At 42.5% G+C, this 18,870-nt stretch overlaps 1 protein-coding gene across 1 annotated transcript in view; it reads left to right on the top strand.

Annotated features, from left to right (window-relative positions):
• Window positions 1-18,870, top strand: part of LOC144888693 (uncharacterized) — a 1,025,555-nt gene that overhangs the window by 265,191 nt on the left and 741,494 nt on the right. The window lies entirely within an intron of this gene.

The following is an 18,870-nucleotide window of genomic DNA, read 5'->3' on the forward strand; positions in this document are numbered from 1 at the left end:
CAACAAAATGTATGTGCTGAGACAAACAACTAAACAAAATGTATGTGCTGTGTCTAACATCCAACAAAATGTATGTGCTGGGTCTAACAACCAACAAAATGTATGTGCTGTGTCTAACATCCAACAAAATGTATGTGCTGTGTCTAACATCCAACAAAATGTACGTGCTGTATCTAACAACCAACAAAATGTATGTGCTGGGTCTAACATCCAACAAAATGTACGTGCTGTATCTAACAACCAACAAAATGTATGTGCTGGGTCTAACATCCAACAAAATGTATGTGCTGTGTCTAACATCCAACAAAATATACATGCTGGGTCTGACATTTAACAAAACCCACATGCTGAGTCTGACATTTAACAAAATATATGGGCTGGGTCTGACATTTAACAAAATCTAGATGCTGGGTCTGACATTTAACAAAATATATGGGCTGGGTCTGACATTTAACAAAATCTACATGCTGGGTCTAACATTTAACAAATATACATGCTGGGTCTGACATTTAACAAAACCTACATGCTGGGTCTGACATTTAACAAATCTACATGCTGGGTCTGACATTTAACAAAATCTACATGCTGGGTCTGACATTTAACAAAATCTACATGCTGGGTCTGACATTTAACAAAACCTACATGCTGGGTCTGACATTTAACAAAATATATGGGCTGGGTCTGACATTTAACAAAATATATGGGCTGGGTCTGACATTTAACAAAATCTAGATGCTGGGTCTGACATTTAACAAAATATATGGGCTGGTTCTGACATTGAAGAAAATCTACATGCTGGGTCTAACATTTAACAAAATCTAGATGCTGGGTGTAACATTTAACAAAATCTACATGCTGGGTCTAACATTTAACAATTCTACATGCTGAGTCTAACATTTAACAATTCTACATGCTGGGTCTAAAATTTAACAAATATGCATACTGGGTCTGACATTTAACAAAACCTACATGCTGGGTCTAAGATTTAACAAAATCTACATGCTGGGTCTAACATTTAACAAAATCTACATGCTGGGTCTAACATTTAACAAAATCTAGATGCTGGGTCTAACATTTAACAAAATCTACATACTGGGTCTAACAGTCAACAAATCTACATGCTTGGTCTAACATTTAACAAAATCTACATGCTGAGTCTAACATTTAACAATTCTACATGCTGGGTCTAAAATTTACCAAATATGCATGCTGGGTCTGACATTTAACAAAACCTACATGCTGGGTCTGACATTTAACAAAATCTACGGGCTGGGTCTGACATTGAAGAAAATCTACATGCTGGGTCTAACATTTAACAAATCTACATGCTGGGTCTGACATTTAACAAAATCTACATGCTGGGTCAAACATTCAACAAAATCTACATGCTGGGTCTGACATTTAACAAAATCTACATGCTGGGTCTGACATTTAACAAATCTACATGCTGGGTCTGACATTTAACAAATCTACATGCTGGGTCTGACATTTAACAAAACCTACATGCTGAGTCTGACATTTAACAAATCTACATGCTGGGCCTGACATTTAACAAAACCTACATGCTGGGTCTAACATTTAACAAAATCTACATGCTGGGTCTGACATTTAACAAATCTACATGCTGGGCCTGACATTTAACAAAACCTACATGCTGGGTCTGACATTTAACAAAATCTACATGCTGGGTCTGACATTTAACAAATCTACATGCTGGGCCTGACATTTAACAAAATCTACATGCTGGGTCAAACATTCAACAAAATCGACATGCTGGGTCTGACATTTAACAAAATCTACATGCTGAGTTTGACATTTAACAAAATCTACGGGCTGGGTCTGACATTTAACAAATCTACATGCTGGGTCTGACATTTAACAAAACCTACATGCTGGGTCTGACATTTAACAAATCTACATGCTGAGTCTGACATTTAACAAAACCTATATGCTGGGTCTGACATTTAACAAATCTACTTGCTGGGTCTGACATTTAAGAAAATCTACATACTGGGTCTAACATTTAACAAAATCTAAATGCTGGGTCTAACATTCAACAAATCGACATGCTTGGTCTAACATTTAACAAATCTACATGCTTGGTCTAACATTCAACAAATCTACATGCTGGGTTTAACATTTAACAAAATCGACATGCTGGGTCTAAAATTTAACAAAATATACATGCTGAATCGAACATTTAACAAATCTACATGCTGGGTTTAACATTTAACAAATCTACATGGTGGGTCTAACATTCAACGAATGTATATTTAACAAAACCTACATGCTGGGTCTAACATTTAACAAAATCTACATGCTGGGTCTAACATTTAACAAAATCTCCATGCTGGGTCTAACATTTAACAAAATCTACATGGTGGGTCTAACATTCAACTAATCTATATTTAACAAAACCTACATGCTGGGTCTAACATTTAACAAAATCTACATGCTGGGTCTAACATTCAACTAATCTATATTTAACAAAATCTCCATGCTGGGTCTAACATTTAACAAAATCTACATGGTGGGTCTAACATTCAACTAATCTATATTTAACAAAACCTACATGCTGGGTCTAACATTTAACAAAATCTACATGCTGGGTCTAACATTCAACTAATCTACATTTAACAAAATCTCCATGCTGGGTCTAACATTTAACAAAATCTACATGCTGGGTCTAACATTTAACAAAATTTCCATGCTGGGTCTAACATTTAACAAAATCTACATGCTGGGTCTAACATTTAACAAAATCTACATGCTGGGTCTAACATTTAACAAAATCTACATGCTGATTTTTACACTCAAATGATTGGTGTAAAGTGCATTACAAACCTCCAGTCAACAATCAGTTTTGCAAGAGAAAGTGAAATCGAAGACGAAGGCGAAAAGCGGAGAATAAACAGCAGGAAATTATTTTGAGATTCCTAATCAATAAGCGACCATTAGGCCCTTTGTGGACCCCCAACTTCAACAAATCCCAACAACAACTTCTCTTTGCTGATGGCTCCACTCTCTGCCGCTCCATACCTCATCCCTCAGATCGGCAGTCTGCAGCCTCCTCACTCTCTGCAGACCTGGACAAAATCACAGACTGGTCAAACAAGTGGAACGTGTCTTTCAATCCGGACAAATCTCACATTTTCACTAAGTCTCTCCAAAAAGACTGACTGGACCACCCTCCCATCTACTTTCTCAACAATCCTCTTGAAGAAGTTCTGTCACTCAAGCTTTTGTGTCTCACTATCTGCCATGATCTTTCCCAGGAAAACCACATTTCCAATCTGGCCTCCAAAGCCAGTCGCCGACTGGGCATCCTCCGTCGTGCGAAGTCCTTCCTTGGCACACCTGAGCTCCTCACCACGTACAAGGCTTTCATCCGCAGAACAATGAAATACTGCTCTCCTCTCTGGCCTGGTGCTCCTGCCTCACACCTAGCTCGGCTTCACGCTGTTGAAACCAAAGCTTTCAGAATCATTGGAATCTCCTGCGATGACGCTAACTCCGAGGGCCTTTCACTCTCTCACTCACCGCAGGCAGGTTGGTGGTCTTTGTCTTCTACCGACTCCTCTCCGGCCTTGCTCCCCCAGCTCTGTCTGTGCTCTGTCCCCCAAATACTCCTACAGGTCGCACAAGATCTGTCAGCAACCCTCTTATGGTTAAACTGCCAAAATCTAGGCTCTCTGCTCACCTTCACTCCTTCATTCCTCTTTTCTCCCGCCTCTGGAACAAACTCCCCCACTCTCTTCAATCCCACTCCTCCCTTCAGGTCTTTAAAACAGCTGTTCACCACCATCTCTTATCTTCCCCGATCCAAAACCTTGATCTTTTCTACCCCCGTTAATTCATCCCCCATCCACATTTTTGAAATACCGACTTCTTTCCTGGAAGACCTAGAAGTGTCCATGTGTTTTATACCTTTCCCACCCCCCCCCCCACCCCCTTTCCCATACCTCGTCCCCCCAAGCCCTCTCCCTCCCGCAGATCTCCCGATGTCCCTGTTCTCTACTGTTGTACTTGTGTGCTTCCCTCTCTCTCCCCATATTGTCTCCTGCTCCCTTTATCAAGTTTTATTTGTCAGTTTTTTTTTTGTGATTAATGTTAGCTCTTACACGAGCCTCGATCTTGTATACAAAAAAAAACAAAAAAACTCATTGGAGTCAAGACATGATGGAGTCAGATTATCCATGGTGTGCCAATGCTGGGTCCCCAGCAATACACGCAAGTGAAGGATGTCGAGTCATCAATAAAGAGGAGCACGAGGGTCCCAAGCAGTTACAAAAGCATAAACAAACTAGAGACTTGATAGAACACAATACCTCACACAGTTTTCAAGTATATACAAACTTAGTGTTAGCGATTGCAGCTCTGAAATTTGCCCAAACTGCACCCTTAATTAACATGCTTATGGATTTTTTGTGCTATTTATTTTCATGAATAAAAGAGTTTTTGGAAACATAAAACAAAGTTGATTTCATTGAGTTTCATGATTATTTTGTATGCAGCCTGTGTCTGCTGGTTGCATCAATGTTGGGAGTGCTGCTGTGTTGCTGATGCAGTGCCCCGTTTCCAGTAAGCTGATACTCATTTTGCCAACCTCAGAATGATGACAGGTTGAGTCAACCCACCCGGTATTATTCAACTGCACGACCTTAAGCCAACCACCTTAACCATGAACCTTTAAGCCACCACCAGGCTTACTTTTCTGAATGAAGAAAATAAAATCATAAAGTTTATTTTCAAAAATTAAGATAATGAAACTTACCTATCATAATAATGATGATAAGCTTGATCCAATAATGCTATGATGATGTTGATGATGGTAAAGATAAAGACGTGTTTATGGTGACGATGTTGGGAGGTTTGGGGGTTGTTATTGTGTTGACGGCCCATGTTAATTTGGGAATAAATCTGGAAAACAAGACAAGTACAGATACATTCAAAGTGCACCACCCCCATGCCAAATAAACAAATAACATCCTCCAACGCGGCATTCCCGGGGCCCCTTATGCGCCCGGCGATACCACCGTGCAGCACATAGAGATGGTATTGGGAGGGAGAGGCGTACAATAATTGTTTGATTAATTGCATAATTTAAATCGATAAACAGTAATTGTAAAATAATTTCTTAAGCAATAGGCTAATAGCATACCTCAACCACCAGTGTTCCATCCGAAGATGTAAGTTTGAAAATTAATTAAATAAGTCAGTAATCGGGAAAAAAATAATTAATTGATTAATGGACTAATCAATAAAAAAAATCGATCGATTAATCAATAAAACAAAAATATCCTTGATAGCCACATCACTTGGTCACTGTCATGTCTGAATATTAGCTCCTTAGCTCAAAAGTGCCTGAGATATTGCCCAGATGAGAAAGAAAATAAATAAGTGATTAATAATGAAAATAAATAAATAATAATCGTAAAATAATTAAATTATTAATCAATTAGACAATAGAATACCGAAAGCACCACAATTTCACCCGAATCTGTAATTTAAAAAAAAATCAATTAATGAAGTCATCAATGGAATAATTAAACAATCGATTAATTGATTAATCAATAAATGGAAATATCCTTTATAGCCAAATCACTTGGTCATTATCATGTCGAAATATCAACTTCCGAGCTCAAAAGGTGCCCAAGATATTGCCCAGATGAGAAAGAAAATAAATCAGTCCTTAATTAATCAATAATAATTACTGTAAGTAACTCATCAAGTAATTGATTAATCAAAAAACAAAAAATAACGTTTTTGCCAAAGTACGTGCTCACTATTGTGCCGAAATTTCAGCTTCCCAGCTGAAAGGATGGCTGAGATATCGCCCAGACAAACAAACAAACAACCGGAGTGAAAACCGAGTACTCCCTTTCAGCGCGTGTCATCACCGGGCCCCCTTCGGTGCCCGGCATTGACATCATGCAGCGCCTGGAGATGGCATAGGAAAGGAGCGGTGTACAATAGTTCACCAACCCACGATTATTTGAGAACATTGATCGTTTTTTTATGGATCCGCAAACCTTGCCTCAATACATTCATCACGATAGTGAATCCGCGAAGAGGAAAATGAAGTATGGCAGGGCCCTCCTTCAATATGAATAAAACAATGATTTTAAAGATGGTTTAAAATATTTCGGGAAGTTTAGAGCTCCTGAAGCAGTCTTATACACCAACCACCCTTATACAATGTAACAAAACGACGTTGAGTCGCAATTTAGGAGATGGAGGCTTTATTGATCACCATCAAACACAGCGTCAATCAGCATGGTACATATACCCATATTGGTGACCTCTTCTTCACCATTATATACATGCCACTCCCTCGAATGCTATATATCTATATCTTGCATGGGTTCTTGGAAGTATTATGAAGGCGATATGTTTTCTACAGCCCTCAAGTATGTAATTCTATTTAAATAAAGATTTAAAGAGGTTTAAAAAGCATTAAAAAAAATATCCGGCTTTACCACCGTTTAATCAGTGTCTATTACATCACTCTACGTAACGTACAATATAAGTTATTCGTGCTTGTTGTTTGTGTCCTTTATGACATCATTATAAACAGTAGGTTTCCTGTTTGGAATGATTTTCAATTTTGTTCGCCTGCCAGGCAGACAGAATAAGATAATTATCTCACACCTCTCTCCCGGTACATTCGGTACATCCGGGGTACATCCAGGGTACACCGGTACACACCGGTACATCCTGGTACATCTCTCCCGGTGTGTACCCCGGTTTAGAATAGGTACACTGTATCCCTGCACATCGTAAGAGGCGACCAAGGTTTGGCGTCAGGAAGGGCATCGGGCCATAAAAACATTGCCTCAAAACAGGGAACCATGATTGTCATGGGGCCCGCAAGGCTAACCCCGCTCCAGTGGGGAAAATGGCCTTAAAACGATCATTCATTCATTCATTCTCTGCACATGTGCGTTTGAGACTAATTCAGCGCCAAGGTACGCTAAAATGAAAGACTTACCTTCATATTCATTCATGTTCCGATTTGTGTTGAAAAAATAACATTCAATTTAAGGAAGTTGTTCCTCGATCATGAAACTGACAATCACAAGCTCATAAGACAGACAGATGGACGGATGGACAGACAGCCATTAACCAATTGCTTAAACCCGCTCTTAGCTTCGTGTGCACGAGGTAACAAGTTGTCTTGAAGAGAAAAAAGAAGAACTGCCTTTAGAGGCCATTTTTCCCCACAGAGCGGGGAATGTTTTTTGTTTGTTTTTTCGGGCACCGTGGTCCCCTTTTTGAAGCAATGTTTTACGGCCGGATGCCCTTCCTGCCGCCAACCCTGTTAGTCGACTCTTGCGACACACAGGGAATTACCAGTGAACTGCTACTCAATTTGCCGACCTTGGAAATCATGACAGGCTGAGTCAACCCCTCCCCCTCCCCCCACCCCCGTGTTAATTCAGTGATCGACCTGGATTCAAACCCAGGATCCGAGTATCCCCAGCAGGCACCCTAACCGCTAAGCCGGCACCTTAACCGCTAAGCCGGCACCCTAACCGCTAAGCCGGCACCCTAACCGCAAAGCCGGCACCCTAACCGCTAAGCCGGCACCTTAACCGCTAAGCCGGCACCCTAACCGCTAAGCCGGCACCCTAAGCGCTAAGCCGGCACCCTAACCTCTAAGCCGGCACCCTAACCGCTAAGCCGGCACCCTAACCGCTAAGCCGGCACCCTAACCGCTAAGCCGGCACCCTAACCGCTAAGCCGGCACCCTAACCGCTAATCCGGCACCCTAACCGCTAAGCCGGCACCCTAACCGCTAAGCCGGCACCCTAACCGCTAAGCCGGCACCCTAACCGCTAGGTCGGCACCCTAACCGCTAAGCCGGCACCCTAACCGCTAGGTCGGCACCCTAACCGCTACGCCGGCACCCTAACCGCTAAGCCGGCACCCTAACCGCTAAGCCGGCACCCTAACCGCTAAGTCGGCACCCTAACCGCTAAGCCGGCACCCTAACCGCTAAGTCGGCACCCTAACTGCTAGGTCGGCACCCTAACCGCTAAGCCGGCACCCTAACCGTTAAGCCGGCACCCTAACCGCTAGGTCGGCACCGTAACTGCTAAGCTGGCACCATAACCGCTAAGCCGGCACCCTAACCGCTAAGCCGGCACCCTAACCGCTAAGCCGGCACCCTAACCGCTAAGCCGGCACCCTAACCGCTAAGCCGGCAGCCTAACCGCTAAGCCGGCACCCTAACCGCTAAGCCGGCACCCTAACCGCTAAGCCGGCAGCCTAACCGCTAAGCCGGCACCCTAACCGCTAAGCCGGCACCCTAACCGTTAGGTCGGCACCCTAACCGCTAAGCCGGCACCCTAACCGCTAGGTCGGCACCCTAACCGCTAAGCCGGCACCCTAACCGCTAGGTCGGCACCCTAACCGCTAAGCCGGCACCCTAACCGCTAGGTCGGCACCCTAACCGCTAAGCCGACACCAGGCTGGCAGGCTCCAACAAGTTGCCTTGAAAAGGCTAAAATAAATGAACAGGAGATATGACAAAGAAGGAGTAGGTATAAGTGGGAGGAGGGCATGGACTCGGTTGGATCCTCCATGAGCGCATGGACTATGTGGACCCTCAGTGAACACACCATGTACGCAGGACATGCGTCTCCAAGCGAGAAGGAGCATGAAGAAGAGGAGAGCAAGCCGAGTAGGGAGGGGGAAACGGGCAGCCATGACAACTCTGTTACCCCGCAGTCATCATTACACAAGTAATGATCCGATGCGTTGCCATGGACGGCCGTGGAAGTAAATGGACCTTTGCCAACGCCTGCCAGGACTCCGAGTTAAGCCGCACTTTAACGCAGCCCCTTGGCGCCGCGGCTGCCGGCTCCCGCGGCCATGACCGCCTCGACCTCTCCTTGCCCGTCTCCTCCTAAACAGCCCTAACGTCTACATCCTTCTCCTCTTCATCGTTGAGCCACTTGACACCATACACCTCCTAAATTTGTACTCTGAGGATGGAGTATTGGGGATATGTCATGGGGCTCCTTGAACATAGCTTGAGCCAGAAGGACCTCATCAGTCATCATGGAGTCTCTGCCATTGACAGGCCGACGCTTGGTGGCCGAAGTATGACGTCATAGCCTCGAGAGCAAATCACAAAGCAAACCTCCGAGATCAAACGATATCAAAGGCGGTATTAACATCTGCTCCTTAATTCCCGAATCCAAACAAGGCAAGACGTGCATCGAGCAAATTTGGCAGCTGTTCGTCGTGTCGATGTGGTGTACCGAGAGGAGAGAGCACTCACTACACGTACATGTAGTACACCAATGAGTGCACCACTTGTAAATGTGATACACCAATAAGGGGACATGACAACTTGTAGATCTGGTAGATGGTTTGGGTGGTACACCGTGCTCGTGTCGATGTGGTAAACCGATGAGTACACCATGCACGTGTAGATGTGGTACACCGATGAGTACACCATGCACGTGTAGATATGGTACACCGATGAGTACACCATGCACGTGTAGATGTGGTACACCGATGAGTACACCATGCACGTGTAGATATGGTACACCGATATGTGAGTGCACCATGCACATGTAGATGTGGTGCACTGATATGTAAGTGCACCATGCACGTGTAGATGTGGTACACCGATGAGTGCACGATGCACGTGTAGATGTGGTACACAGATGAGTGCACCATACACGTATAGATGTGGTACACAGATGAGTGCACCATGTATGTGTAGATGTGGTACACCGATGAGTGCACCATGCACGTGTAGATGTGATATACCGATGAGTGCACCATGCACGTGTAGATCTGGTACACCGATGAGTGCACCATGCACGTGTAGATCTGGTACACCGATGAGTGCACTATGCACGTGTAGATGTGGTACACAGATGAGTACACCATGCACGTGTCGATGTGGTACACCAATGAGTGCACCATGCACGTGTAGATGTGGAACACAGATGAGTGCACCATGCACGTGTAGATGTGGTACACAGATGAGTGCACCGTGCACATGTAGATGTGGTGTACTGATGAGTGCACCATGCACATGTAGATGTGGTACACCGATGAGTGCACCATGCACATGTAGATGTGGTACACAGATGAGTGAACCATGCACATGTAGATGTGGTGTACTGATGAGTGCACCATGCACGTGTAGATATGGTACACCGATGAGTGCACCATGCACATGTAGATGTGGTACACCGATGAGTGCACCATGCACATGTAGATGTGGTACACCGATGAGTGCACCATGCACATGTAGATGTGGTACACAGATGAGTGCACCATGCACATGTAGATGTGGTACACAGATGAGTGCACCATGCACATGTAGATATGGTACACAGATGAGTGCAGCATGCACATGTAGATATGGTACACCGATGAGTTCAGCATACACATGTAGATGTGGTACACCGATATTAGAGGGCACCAGTCAAGTGGGAGGGTCTTGGATAAGACCAAGGGTAAAGGCGATGAGCCAAAGGATCGTATATTATTATCAAAGGGAGTCTCACCTCGACCGAGCAAATGCGCTCTGGGCGCACCGAGCCCCAGCCCTCATCAAACGCCAATCTCTAACAGATGCCGAGTAACCTGCGCGGGCAGAAGATGCACAACACAACAAACTCGATCGCGGGTCCTCATCGCGTGCGGCTCTGGTCTCCATATTAGCGATTCTACACAAATGAAAGGCAAAAACAACCGCTCATCAGAGCAGAGCACGCTGCGCCACCAGATTGCATTCGCATTATCTGTGTGATGCTGTTGTTTTCTTTATTGCAAAACAAAACCAGTGTGCTGCAATTTCAGTCATTAATATAACCTTCTGGCTCTTCCTCTTCTTCTTCTTCCTATTCTTCTTTTTGATCAAGTCCAGCGCGTGCAATCATGGCGGCGTCGCGCGCTTCCTCCGATCTGAACAATGTGGATCAACTTGGTTTATGACTTACCATTTGATCACGTGCACACGTTGCCACGCACCTCGTCCTTTTGAGCGCGTTAAGCTGGCTGTCCACTCTCCTTGTACCCGCTGGCTAACGTTAACATCTCATGGCGAATTAAAAACGAAGCATTTTAGACCTGAGGTCGTCCACACTGCTTGTACTAAAAACCGACGTCACGTGACCTCCATCAACTCGGGCCGCGATCCACGTGACGATCACCGACTTGCTAGGACGACGTAGGTACGTCATCACGCTTTGACAATAACGTGGTAATATGAATGTCGTTAACCGTACGTCAGATGTTCGCCACCACTGCACGGCAAAAGCACGTCTTTGTCATGGTAACCAATACTGCGAGCAAGACCCGTCAAAGCTGCTTTCCTGGGATCGATGAACATAAACGTCCCACTTTGAACTCAGATTTGTGGGAAAACCTCCTCGAGCGGCGACCACGATGACGTCATGCGATCTTCGGACGGATTTTCCAGCACACAATGAATGAGCGTAAAACGCGCGTAAGTGTGCAATCCACCTGTACCTGGTTAATTTGGAAGAAATACGAACGAAAAAGCTGCAACTTATACGGACTGCAGCACATGGGCCCATCCATGTTTTTTTTTTGATGTTGCAGGAGATTTTATTTTCCGGGTGAAAGGTCAACCATGACTGATGTAACTACGTTACTCGTCAAATAAGCTTGTGAATAAAAAAAAAAAATCCAACGTCGAACGTAGAATGATGTAAGATGTTATATTCTCTTAGAATTTCAAATTCTGTTTATTCTCTCGAGTATACGAAATGGCAGAAGGTTGCAGGAAATGTTTTTCACTTTTCAATATGAAAGCTCAGGCGGACGTCCAATTTATCGCATGAAGCATCCTGAGCTATCCAATAATAACAGGAAAGACCAATCAGAGATTGCAGACGCTCGCCAGGACGTGTTTGTGTGGTGTATTTTGTGTGGTCTTTATTAGCTGCTTTGTTTTTGTGGTTTATTGACGACGTAGATTTATGTTAAATCCAATATGGCTGCCGTACCACGTCACCGATGACGTCAACAATTTAATTCAGCCATACAATTTTTGTGTCGATCATGCTCAAGAAATCTCAAACTGATCGGATCAGGCGTTCTACTTGTCTAATTATGACGTCATAACGAAGGCACCGATGACCTCATCATGAATATATGTTGTTCCCCATGGGGAGTACTTGACAATGAGACATGTTTCAATTTTTTCAATGGAGCGGTTTCTGAGATATAGAGGTGCAAAGTTTTTCGTTTTTTCCAAGATGGCGCCTGTATCACATGACCTATGACTTAATAATTATTCTTTTAAAAAATTATACAGAAGGAGACTATGGTGAAAATTCCTTGGCAATCAGACCAACGGTTGCAGAGAAAAGCATACTCATGTTCTGTGCAAACAACCAAACAAACAGACAAACAAACAAATGAAAAATCACTCATAGAGTGACACTTGGCAAAAGAGAATAAAGTAGAATGGCACTCGGTAGAGCCTCCTTTTGACCTCAAAAGTGGTGGTTGAATTCAGTGACCTGATATGTAAATCCTATTCAAATTTCAAGTCAATCGGATGAAAATTAAGGATTTTAGAAATTTGAAAAAAGTGGTTGACCTTTTGGCCTATGTTGACCTTTTGGCCTATGTTGATCTCAAAAATAGTTGTTGGTTGAATTCATTTTACTGATATGAAAATCCTATTCAAATTTCAAGTCAATCGGATGAAAATTGATTTTAGAAATTTGAAAAAAGTGGTTGACCTTTTGGCCTATGTCGACCTTTTGGCCTATGTTGATCTCAAAAATAGTTGGTGGTTGCATTCATTTCGCTGATATGAAAATCCTATTCAAATTTCAAGTCAATCGGATGAAAATTGATGATTTTAGAAAGTTGAAAAAAGTGGTTGACCTTTTGGCCCATGTTGCCCTTTTGGCCTATGTTGATCTCAAAAATAGTTGTTGGTTGAATTCATTTCGCTGATATGAAAATCCTATTCAAATTTCAAGTCAATCGGATGAAAATTGAGGATTTTTGAAATTCGAAAAAAGTGGTTGACCTTTTGGCCTATGTTGACCTTTTGGCCAATGTTGATCTCAAAAATAGTTGTTGGTTGAATTCATTTCGCTGATATGAAAATCCTATTCAAATTTCAAGTCAATCGGATGAAAATTGAGGATTTTAGAAATTTGAAAAAAGTGGTTGACCTATGTTGACCTTTTGAGCTCAAAAATAAATAGGATTTTGTCGGACCACATACTCTACCATTTGGTGAAGTTCCGTGGAGATCAGTTTAAAATTGTGACCTGTGGGCAAGTATAAGTGAGAGGACAGACAAACACACAAACACACACAAACCGGAGTGATCAACATACTTGTCAAATATATATATTTTTGCAAAGTAATTATAATCAAATGGACCCAAATGCAATATCCTCTCCCTTGGCGATGGTAATAACAGCAAATAACTAAAACAGCACTCGGTAGAGAACATACCTCCTCCAGGCTGAACAGTTTTCATCCCATGTTTTCATCCCATCATCCCATGTTTTCATCCCATCATCCCATTACATCCCATGTTTTCATCCCATACAGTTTATGGTTGCAATCCCACTGATAGGTTGGATCTGGATTTGGACCGAAACAAAATCGAATCGGCTTGTTCTGGTTACCTAGCCAGCACATTCTAGTTTACCTTTGTTTTTTTGGGGGTAGGAGAGGTCGAAGGAAGGAGCTTGCAATACGAGGAATGAACAAACAATGGCCTGACAACAAATACCCTTTTTCACAAGATCCTCTCCCAGCAATCACACATCAATAGCAAAGCAACCCATCAATCCTACCAGGGCCCATGAACACCCCTATCCTCAATGCTTATAGGTACCTATCTAATTCCGGTTTAAACGTATCTACTGTCTCTGCCGCTACCTTTCCAGGGATAGTTTAGTTCACCCCAGAATCAATCTCGTAGCGCAATGCTGAACCCTATCTGTGGTAGATATGTCCTTCCTGAGATGTGGTGACCAAAGATTTCCACAATATTCTAGAGGAGGCCTCACTAAATCCTATAGAGTGTTAAAACTACTTCCTTTGATTTATTAATTGATCCCCCTAAGAATACAACATAAAACCCTGTCTGCTTTACCTAGAGCTACCTGGTACTGTGCTGTCTGCTTACCCTGTAAATCTATCACCACCCCCAGATCCTTCTCCAGTCACTCCAATATTTACCTCCGCCACTGGAGGTGGGTGGAGGTTATGTTTTCATCCCTGTCTGTCTGTTACTTGCGAAAATCGTACATTTTTGAAGTACTATACACTGGTTGGTCTTGTTCGTTATTCTGTCTTTGTCTGTCAATCGCCTACAGGTCACAATTCTAAACCAGCCAAACATCCTCTCACTTCCAGCCACTCTCTGCTTCCTATCACAAATCCAGTGTCTAATTAATTTAGTTACTCTACCAGCCACTCCACAAGCCCGCACCCTAACCAACATCCTTCCATGTGGTACCTTATCAAAACCTTCTGAAAGTCTAGATGACTAGATACACCACATGATATCCCTTTAGTAAATCTGTGCTGACTTACTTTGATTAGTTTAAATTCATTCACATGGTTCCTAATCTGATCCCCAATTAACGCCTGCAACATCTTCCCCACAACTGAAGTTAAACTAACAGGTATACAGTCCCCCAATTCCTCTCTGGATCTTTTCTTAAATAACAATGTTACAATCATCTGGTATCTGTCCTGACTCCAATGACCTGTTAAAGATATCTCTCAACATCACGTTTATCTGCTCTGCCACCTTCTTCACTACTCTTGGATGCACATTATCTCACCGATAACATTATCTTCTCTGAGCTCTTTCCCAACTGCTTTTTTACATCCTCCACTCCTACCTGGAGCTATTCCTCATTACTTAACCCCTTATGTACTTAAAGAATACCTTGTTATTATCTTTAATATTGTCAAGTCTGTAGCAGATGAAGACCAGCCTTGGACAGATAGCCGAATAGTTAACTCCGAGGCGTATTTCGAAACTTGGCGGGATTATCTTTTCGTGCGTGCGGAAAGGCCCCAAACCCTTAGCTGAATGGACGGCCGCCACAGGGTTTATTACATGAACCCACAGACAAGTAAACAAACATGACACAAAAGTAAAATGCAACAAATAATGAAAGTAATGAAATAATAATGAGACGATAAAATGGCAAAATATATGTTAAGGTAAAAAAACAAAACTATAATTTGTAATTTGAGACGTCTCCACTCAGACACACGTAACAGACAAGGGAGTGATCAAAGAAAATAAGAAGAAAATCCCCCCTTTTAGTTGGCACTCAGCTCTGGTCTCGGCGAGCACTTGGTGGGGTAGCCTCAACCGCGGGAAACACACAAGATGGCGTGGAGTCGCTATACGCTTTACCTTCCCCCTCAAAGCTCCAATGTTTATCTCAGGCGCACACGACATGAAGCACAACCGTCTTTTTCCAATCCAGAACAAAAGAAGCGAGAGGGAACCAAAATGCGACCGCCTGCGCCCAGCACCAGAACGAGAGAGAGATGAAATGCGACCGCTCGCCACGAAGCCCAGGACAGAGAGAGAGGCAAAAAATGCTGCGACCGCCCGCCACGCAGCGAGTACTAGAGAGAGCGAGAGATAACGGATTCTTCCTCTTATCGAACCTTCCAGCTGTCTGACGTCATACAACCAATCCTGACGTCCCATCAATTCATCCCATCTCCACGACCAATCATCCCCTTTGGGGCGGGGCCCCACGGCCTGCTTGACGCCTAATGACAAAGCACGGGGTGTGGCCTGTCAGTTATGATCCTTTGAGGGAGAGTCTTGCCGTCCTTCAGGAATGTTCGGCTGAGCGGGGTTCACTTGCCGATCGTTACGTCCAGGCACTGTCGGCAATGTCGGTTTAATGGCCGTTGTTGTAATGGCGGCCCTTTTTAGATGAAATAAAAATGTAGGAAAAATCACAGGAGGCCAATTACACACTGGGGGTTAGTAATTTGCAGTATAATTAATTAACACAAAAGCCACGCCACTTATGGCGACATGCAACCACTCTTATGCTCAACGTTTACCCTGCGTATGTACATCAAAATGGGCTTTCGACGCGTCACACGGTCCCTGCTAATCTATACATCCTATGTCCATTATGGCAATTCGTCACTTACCCCACAAATGTAACAATATTTCTGGACATATCCTTCTCTGATTCTCGTTCGCCTTTCCAAATTATTTTATTGGCTCGTCTCTGTTTACACCTACACTTACTTATACAAGTCTGACTCCAGGGTATATTATGACTTGGGCACATGTTGTCCACACAGTCCTTAAAGAATGTCAGTCATTTAAACGTTGAACCTGATTCTCGACTGCACTCGTTAGCCATCCCGTGCTGCACAGCAGGAGACAGGGTTTTGCATTCACTTTTGGCTGTCTGTCTGTCTTTATGTCTGTGTGTCTGTCCTGGCCGTAACTTTAATACCATTTGAGTTCTGTCTTCAAATTTTCACCAAAGCTTTGTTATGATAAGGTGGGGAAGAAAAATGAATAATTTTGTCAAAAGGTCAAAGGTCTAGCAAATATCAGCATCACATAAAATCATCCATTTTCATCCAATTGACCTGAAATTTTAATATACCATTTCAGTTTTGTCATCAAATTTTCACCAAAGCTTTATTATGATAATATGGGGGAAGACAAATTAATAATTTTGTCAAAAGGTCAAAGGTCTAGCAAATATCAGCATCACATAAAATCATCCATTTTCATCCAATTGACCTGAAATTTTAATATACCATTTTAGTTTTGTCATCAAATTTTCACCAAAGCTTTATTATGATAATATGGGGGAAGACAAATGAATAATTTTGTTAAAAGGTCAAAAGGTTAAAGGTCAGTGTCACCGAAAATCATCAATTTTCATTCAATTGACCTGAAATTTAAAGTTATCATTTGAGTTTTGTCATCAAATTTTCAATAAATCTTTATTATGATAATATGGGGAAGGCAAATTAATAACTTGGTCAAAAGGTCAAAGATCAGCATCACATAAAATCGTCAATTTTCTTCCAATTGAGCTGAAATTTTAAGAATTTGCATATTGGGTCACTGAATTGGTTTACCAATCAAAAGTTAGAAGCTGATTATTTTTTATATTTAAAGCTCAAAGGCCAAGGCTGCATAAAATCATCGATTTTCATTTTGTATTTTAAAAAATGTTTTCGTTATTTTGTGCATACGGAAGAGGAAAAAGACGTCTGAATACCAACAGACATGGACGTCCTTTGCATTCTCAGTAGAGTCCCTGTATATAGAGAGTTGTGTCAACTCAAATTTGGACGCCATTTTGTGTCTAAGTGTGTCGGATTAGATATACATGTACATTCGCGATATGGGGTGATATATTCTAAACCTGCTAAAAAAAATTTTACTACACATATTTAGTCTTATTATTACATACAGGTGATATTTGTTTTGTCAAAAACTCAGCTATTGCCGTGAAAAAGAGCTGTGTGGTGATATTAAAAGTGGTATGGCAATGCATATTACAAGCCAACACTGCATATAAGAGCTAACATTATAAGTAAGACAAACCAATGCTGTCGTTCTCTGAATTTTAATAACTTTTAGAAAGGAGTGTGGGCATATCCAATATTTTTTAAAGGGTGCCGAGAGCAATTCCGGTGTAGGACTTCCAGCCGACATATAGTCTAACACACTTAAAACAAATTCTGTACGTGGTATTGCCATATTTCTATAGTGTACAACTTTAGTTTTATCGACATTTATATTCAATTTCCATTGTAATGATTTAACAAGCTGCAAGTCAGCTTCTGTCTCTGACATAAGGAAAACGTCATCGGCATCTAGTAAGATTGAAACGTTCATTTATTACTACACCCTTGCCCAGAACTCTGATGGATATTGCCTGATCGATTAATATGTTTCATAGCTGGCGACTTAATTAACACTTAATTTTCGACTGCGTCAAGCCGTAATTAAACAGAGAAAAAACTTTTAAAAATACCTGCAGTGTTCACGGTTCGTCGAGTCGAACAGATATGTAAAAGCACAGATACGACGTCGTATTCACCATAACTTGTTTAATTTCACCAGGAACACGATGAGGCCAACACAGTAAACATTCAGTACAAAACTTGGTTCATACATTCAGTACAGAACATGATTCATACATTCAGACCGTAAGAAAACTCTGCCCGTAATACAACACTCTGACCAGACCAACACTTCATCCCACTACGTTCACTCCTCACAAGTGAAACTCATCACTACTCCGTTCACTCCTCACAAGTGAGACTCATCACTACTCCGTTCACTCCTCACAAGTGAGCATCCCCCTCACAAGACGCATGAGCACTGTACAAAGCAAACAATAACTCGTCAAATTTTGGACGTATGGATGGCTGCACAACCCGCAAAAAAATTGAGCAGGTCCCCCCCTAAAATTGCTTTTATGATTGCCGATTAGGCTAAAGATTTTAAACCAAAAAAATAACTTGCCTCGGAATAAGTTTTGAATGGACGGACAGACAACTGAAAACAAAACGGACCATGGGTTTCCCACCCCTATAAAATCAAAATTAATTCCCTCTGAAACAGTACAGTGACATTGCCCGCAGACTACCCAACCGCAGACCAGGCAATGTCACTGTACCGGGACATTTCATCAATCAATGACAATATGCGGTCCGCTAGGACTACCCGAAAAAAATTGAGCAGGGTTCTTCCCACGGAAATGCATTTTTGGTCAGCTCCTTGAAGATTATAAACAAACACAAATCACTTCCCTTTAAAATGGTTTTCAACGGACAGACAACCAAAAAAAAAACCGAGCAGATAGA

This window comes from Myxine glutinosa, chromosome 13 (assembly GCF_964187855.1).
Source record: "Myxine glutinosa chromosome 13, kmMyxGlut1.1, whole genome shotgun sequence".
Classification (NCBI taxonomy): domain Eukaryota; kingdom Metazoa; phylum Chordata; class Myxini; order Myxiniformes; family Myxinidae; genus Myxine; species Myxine glutinosa.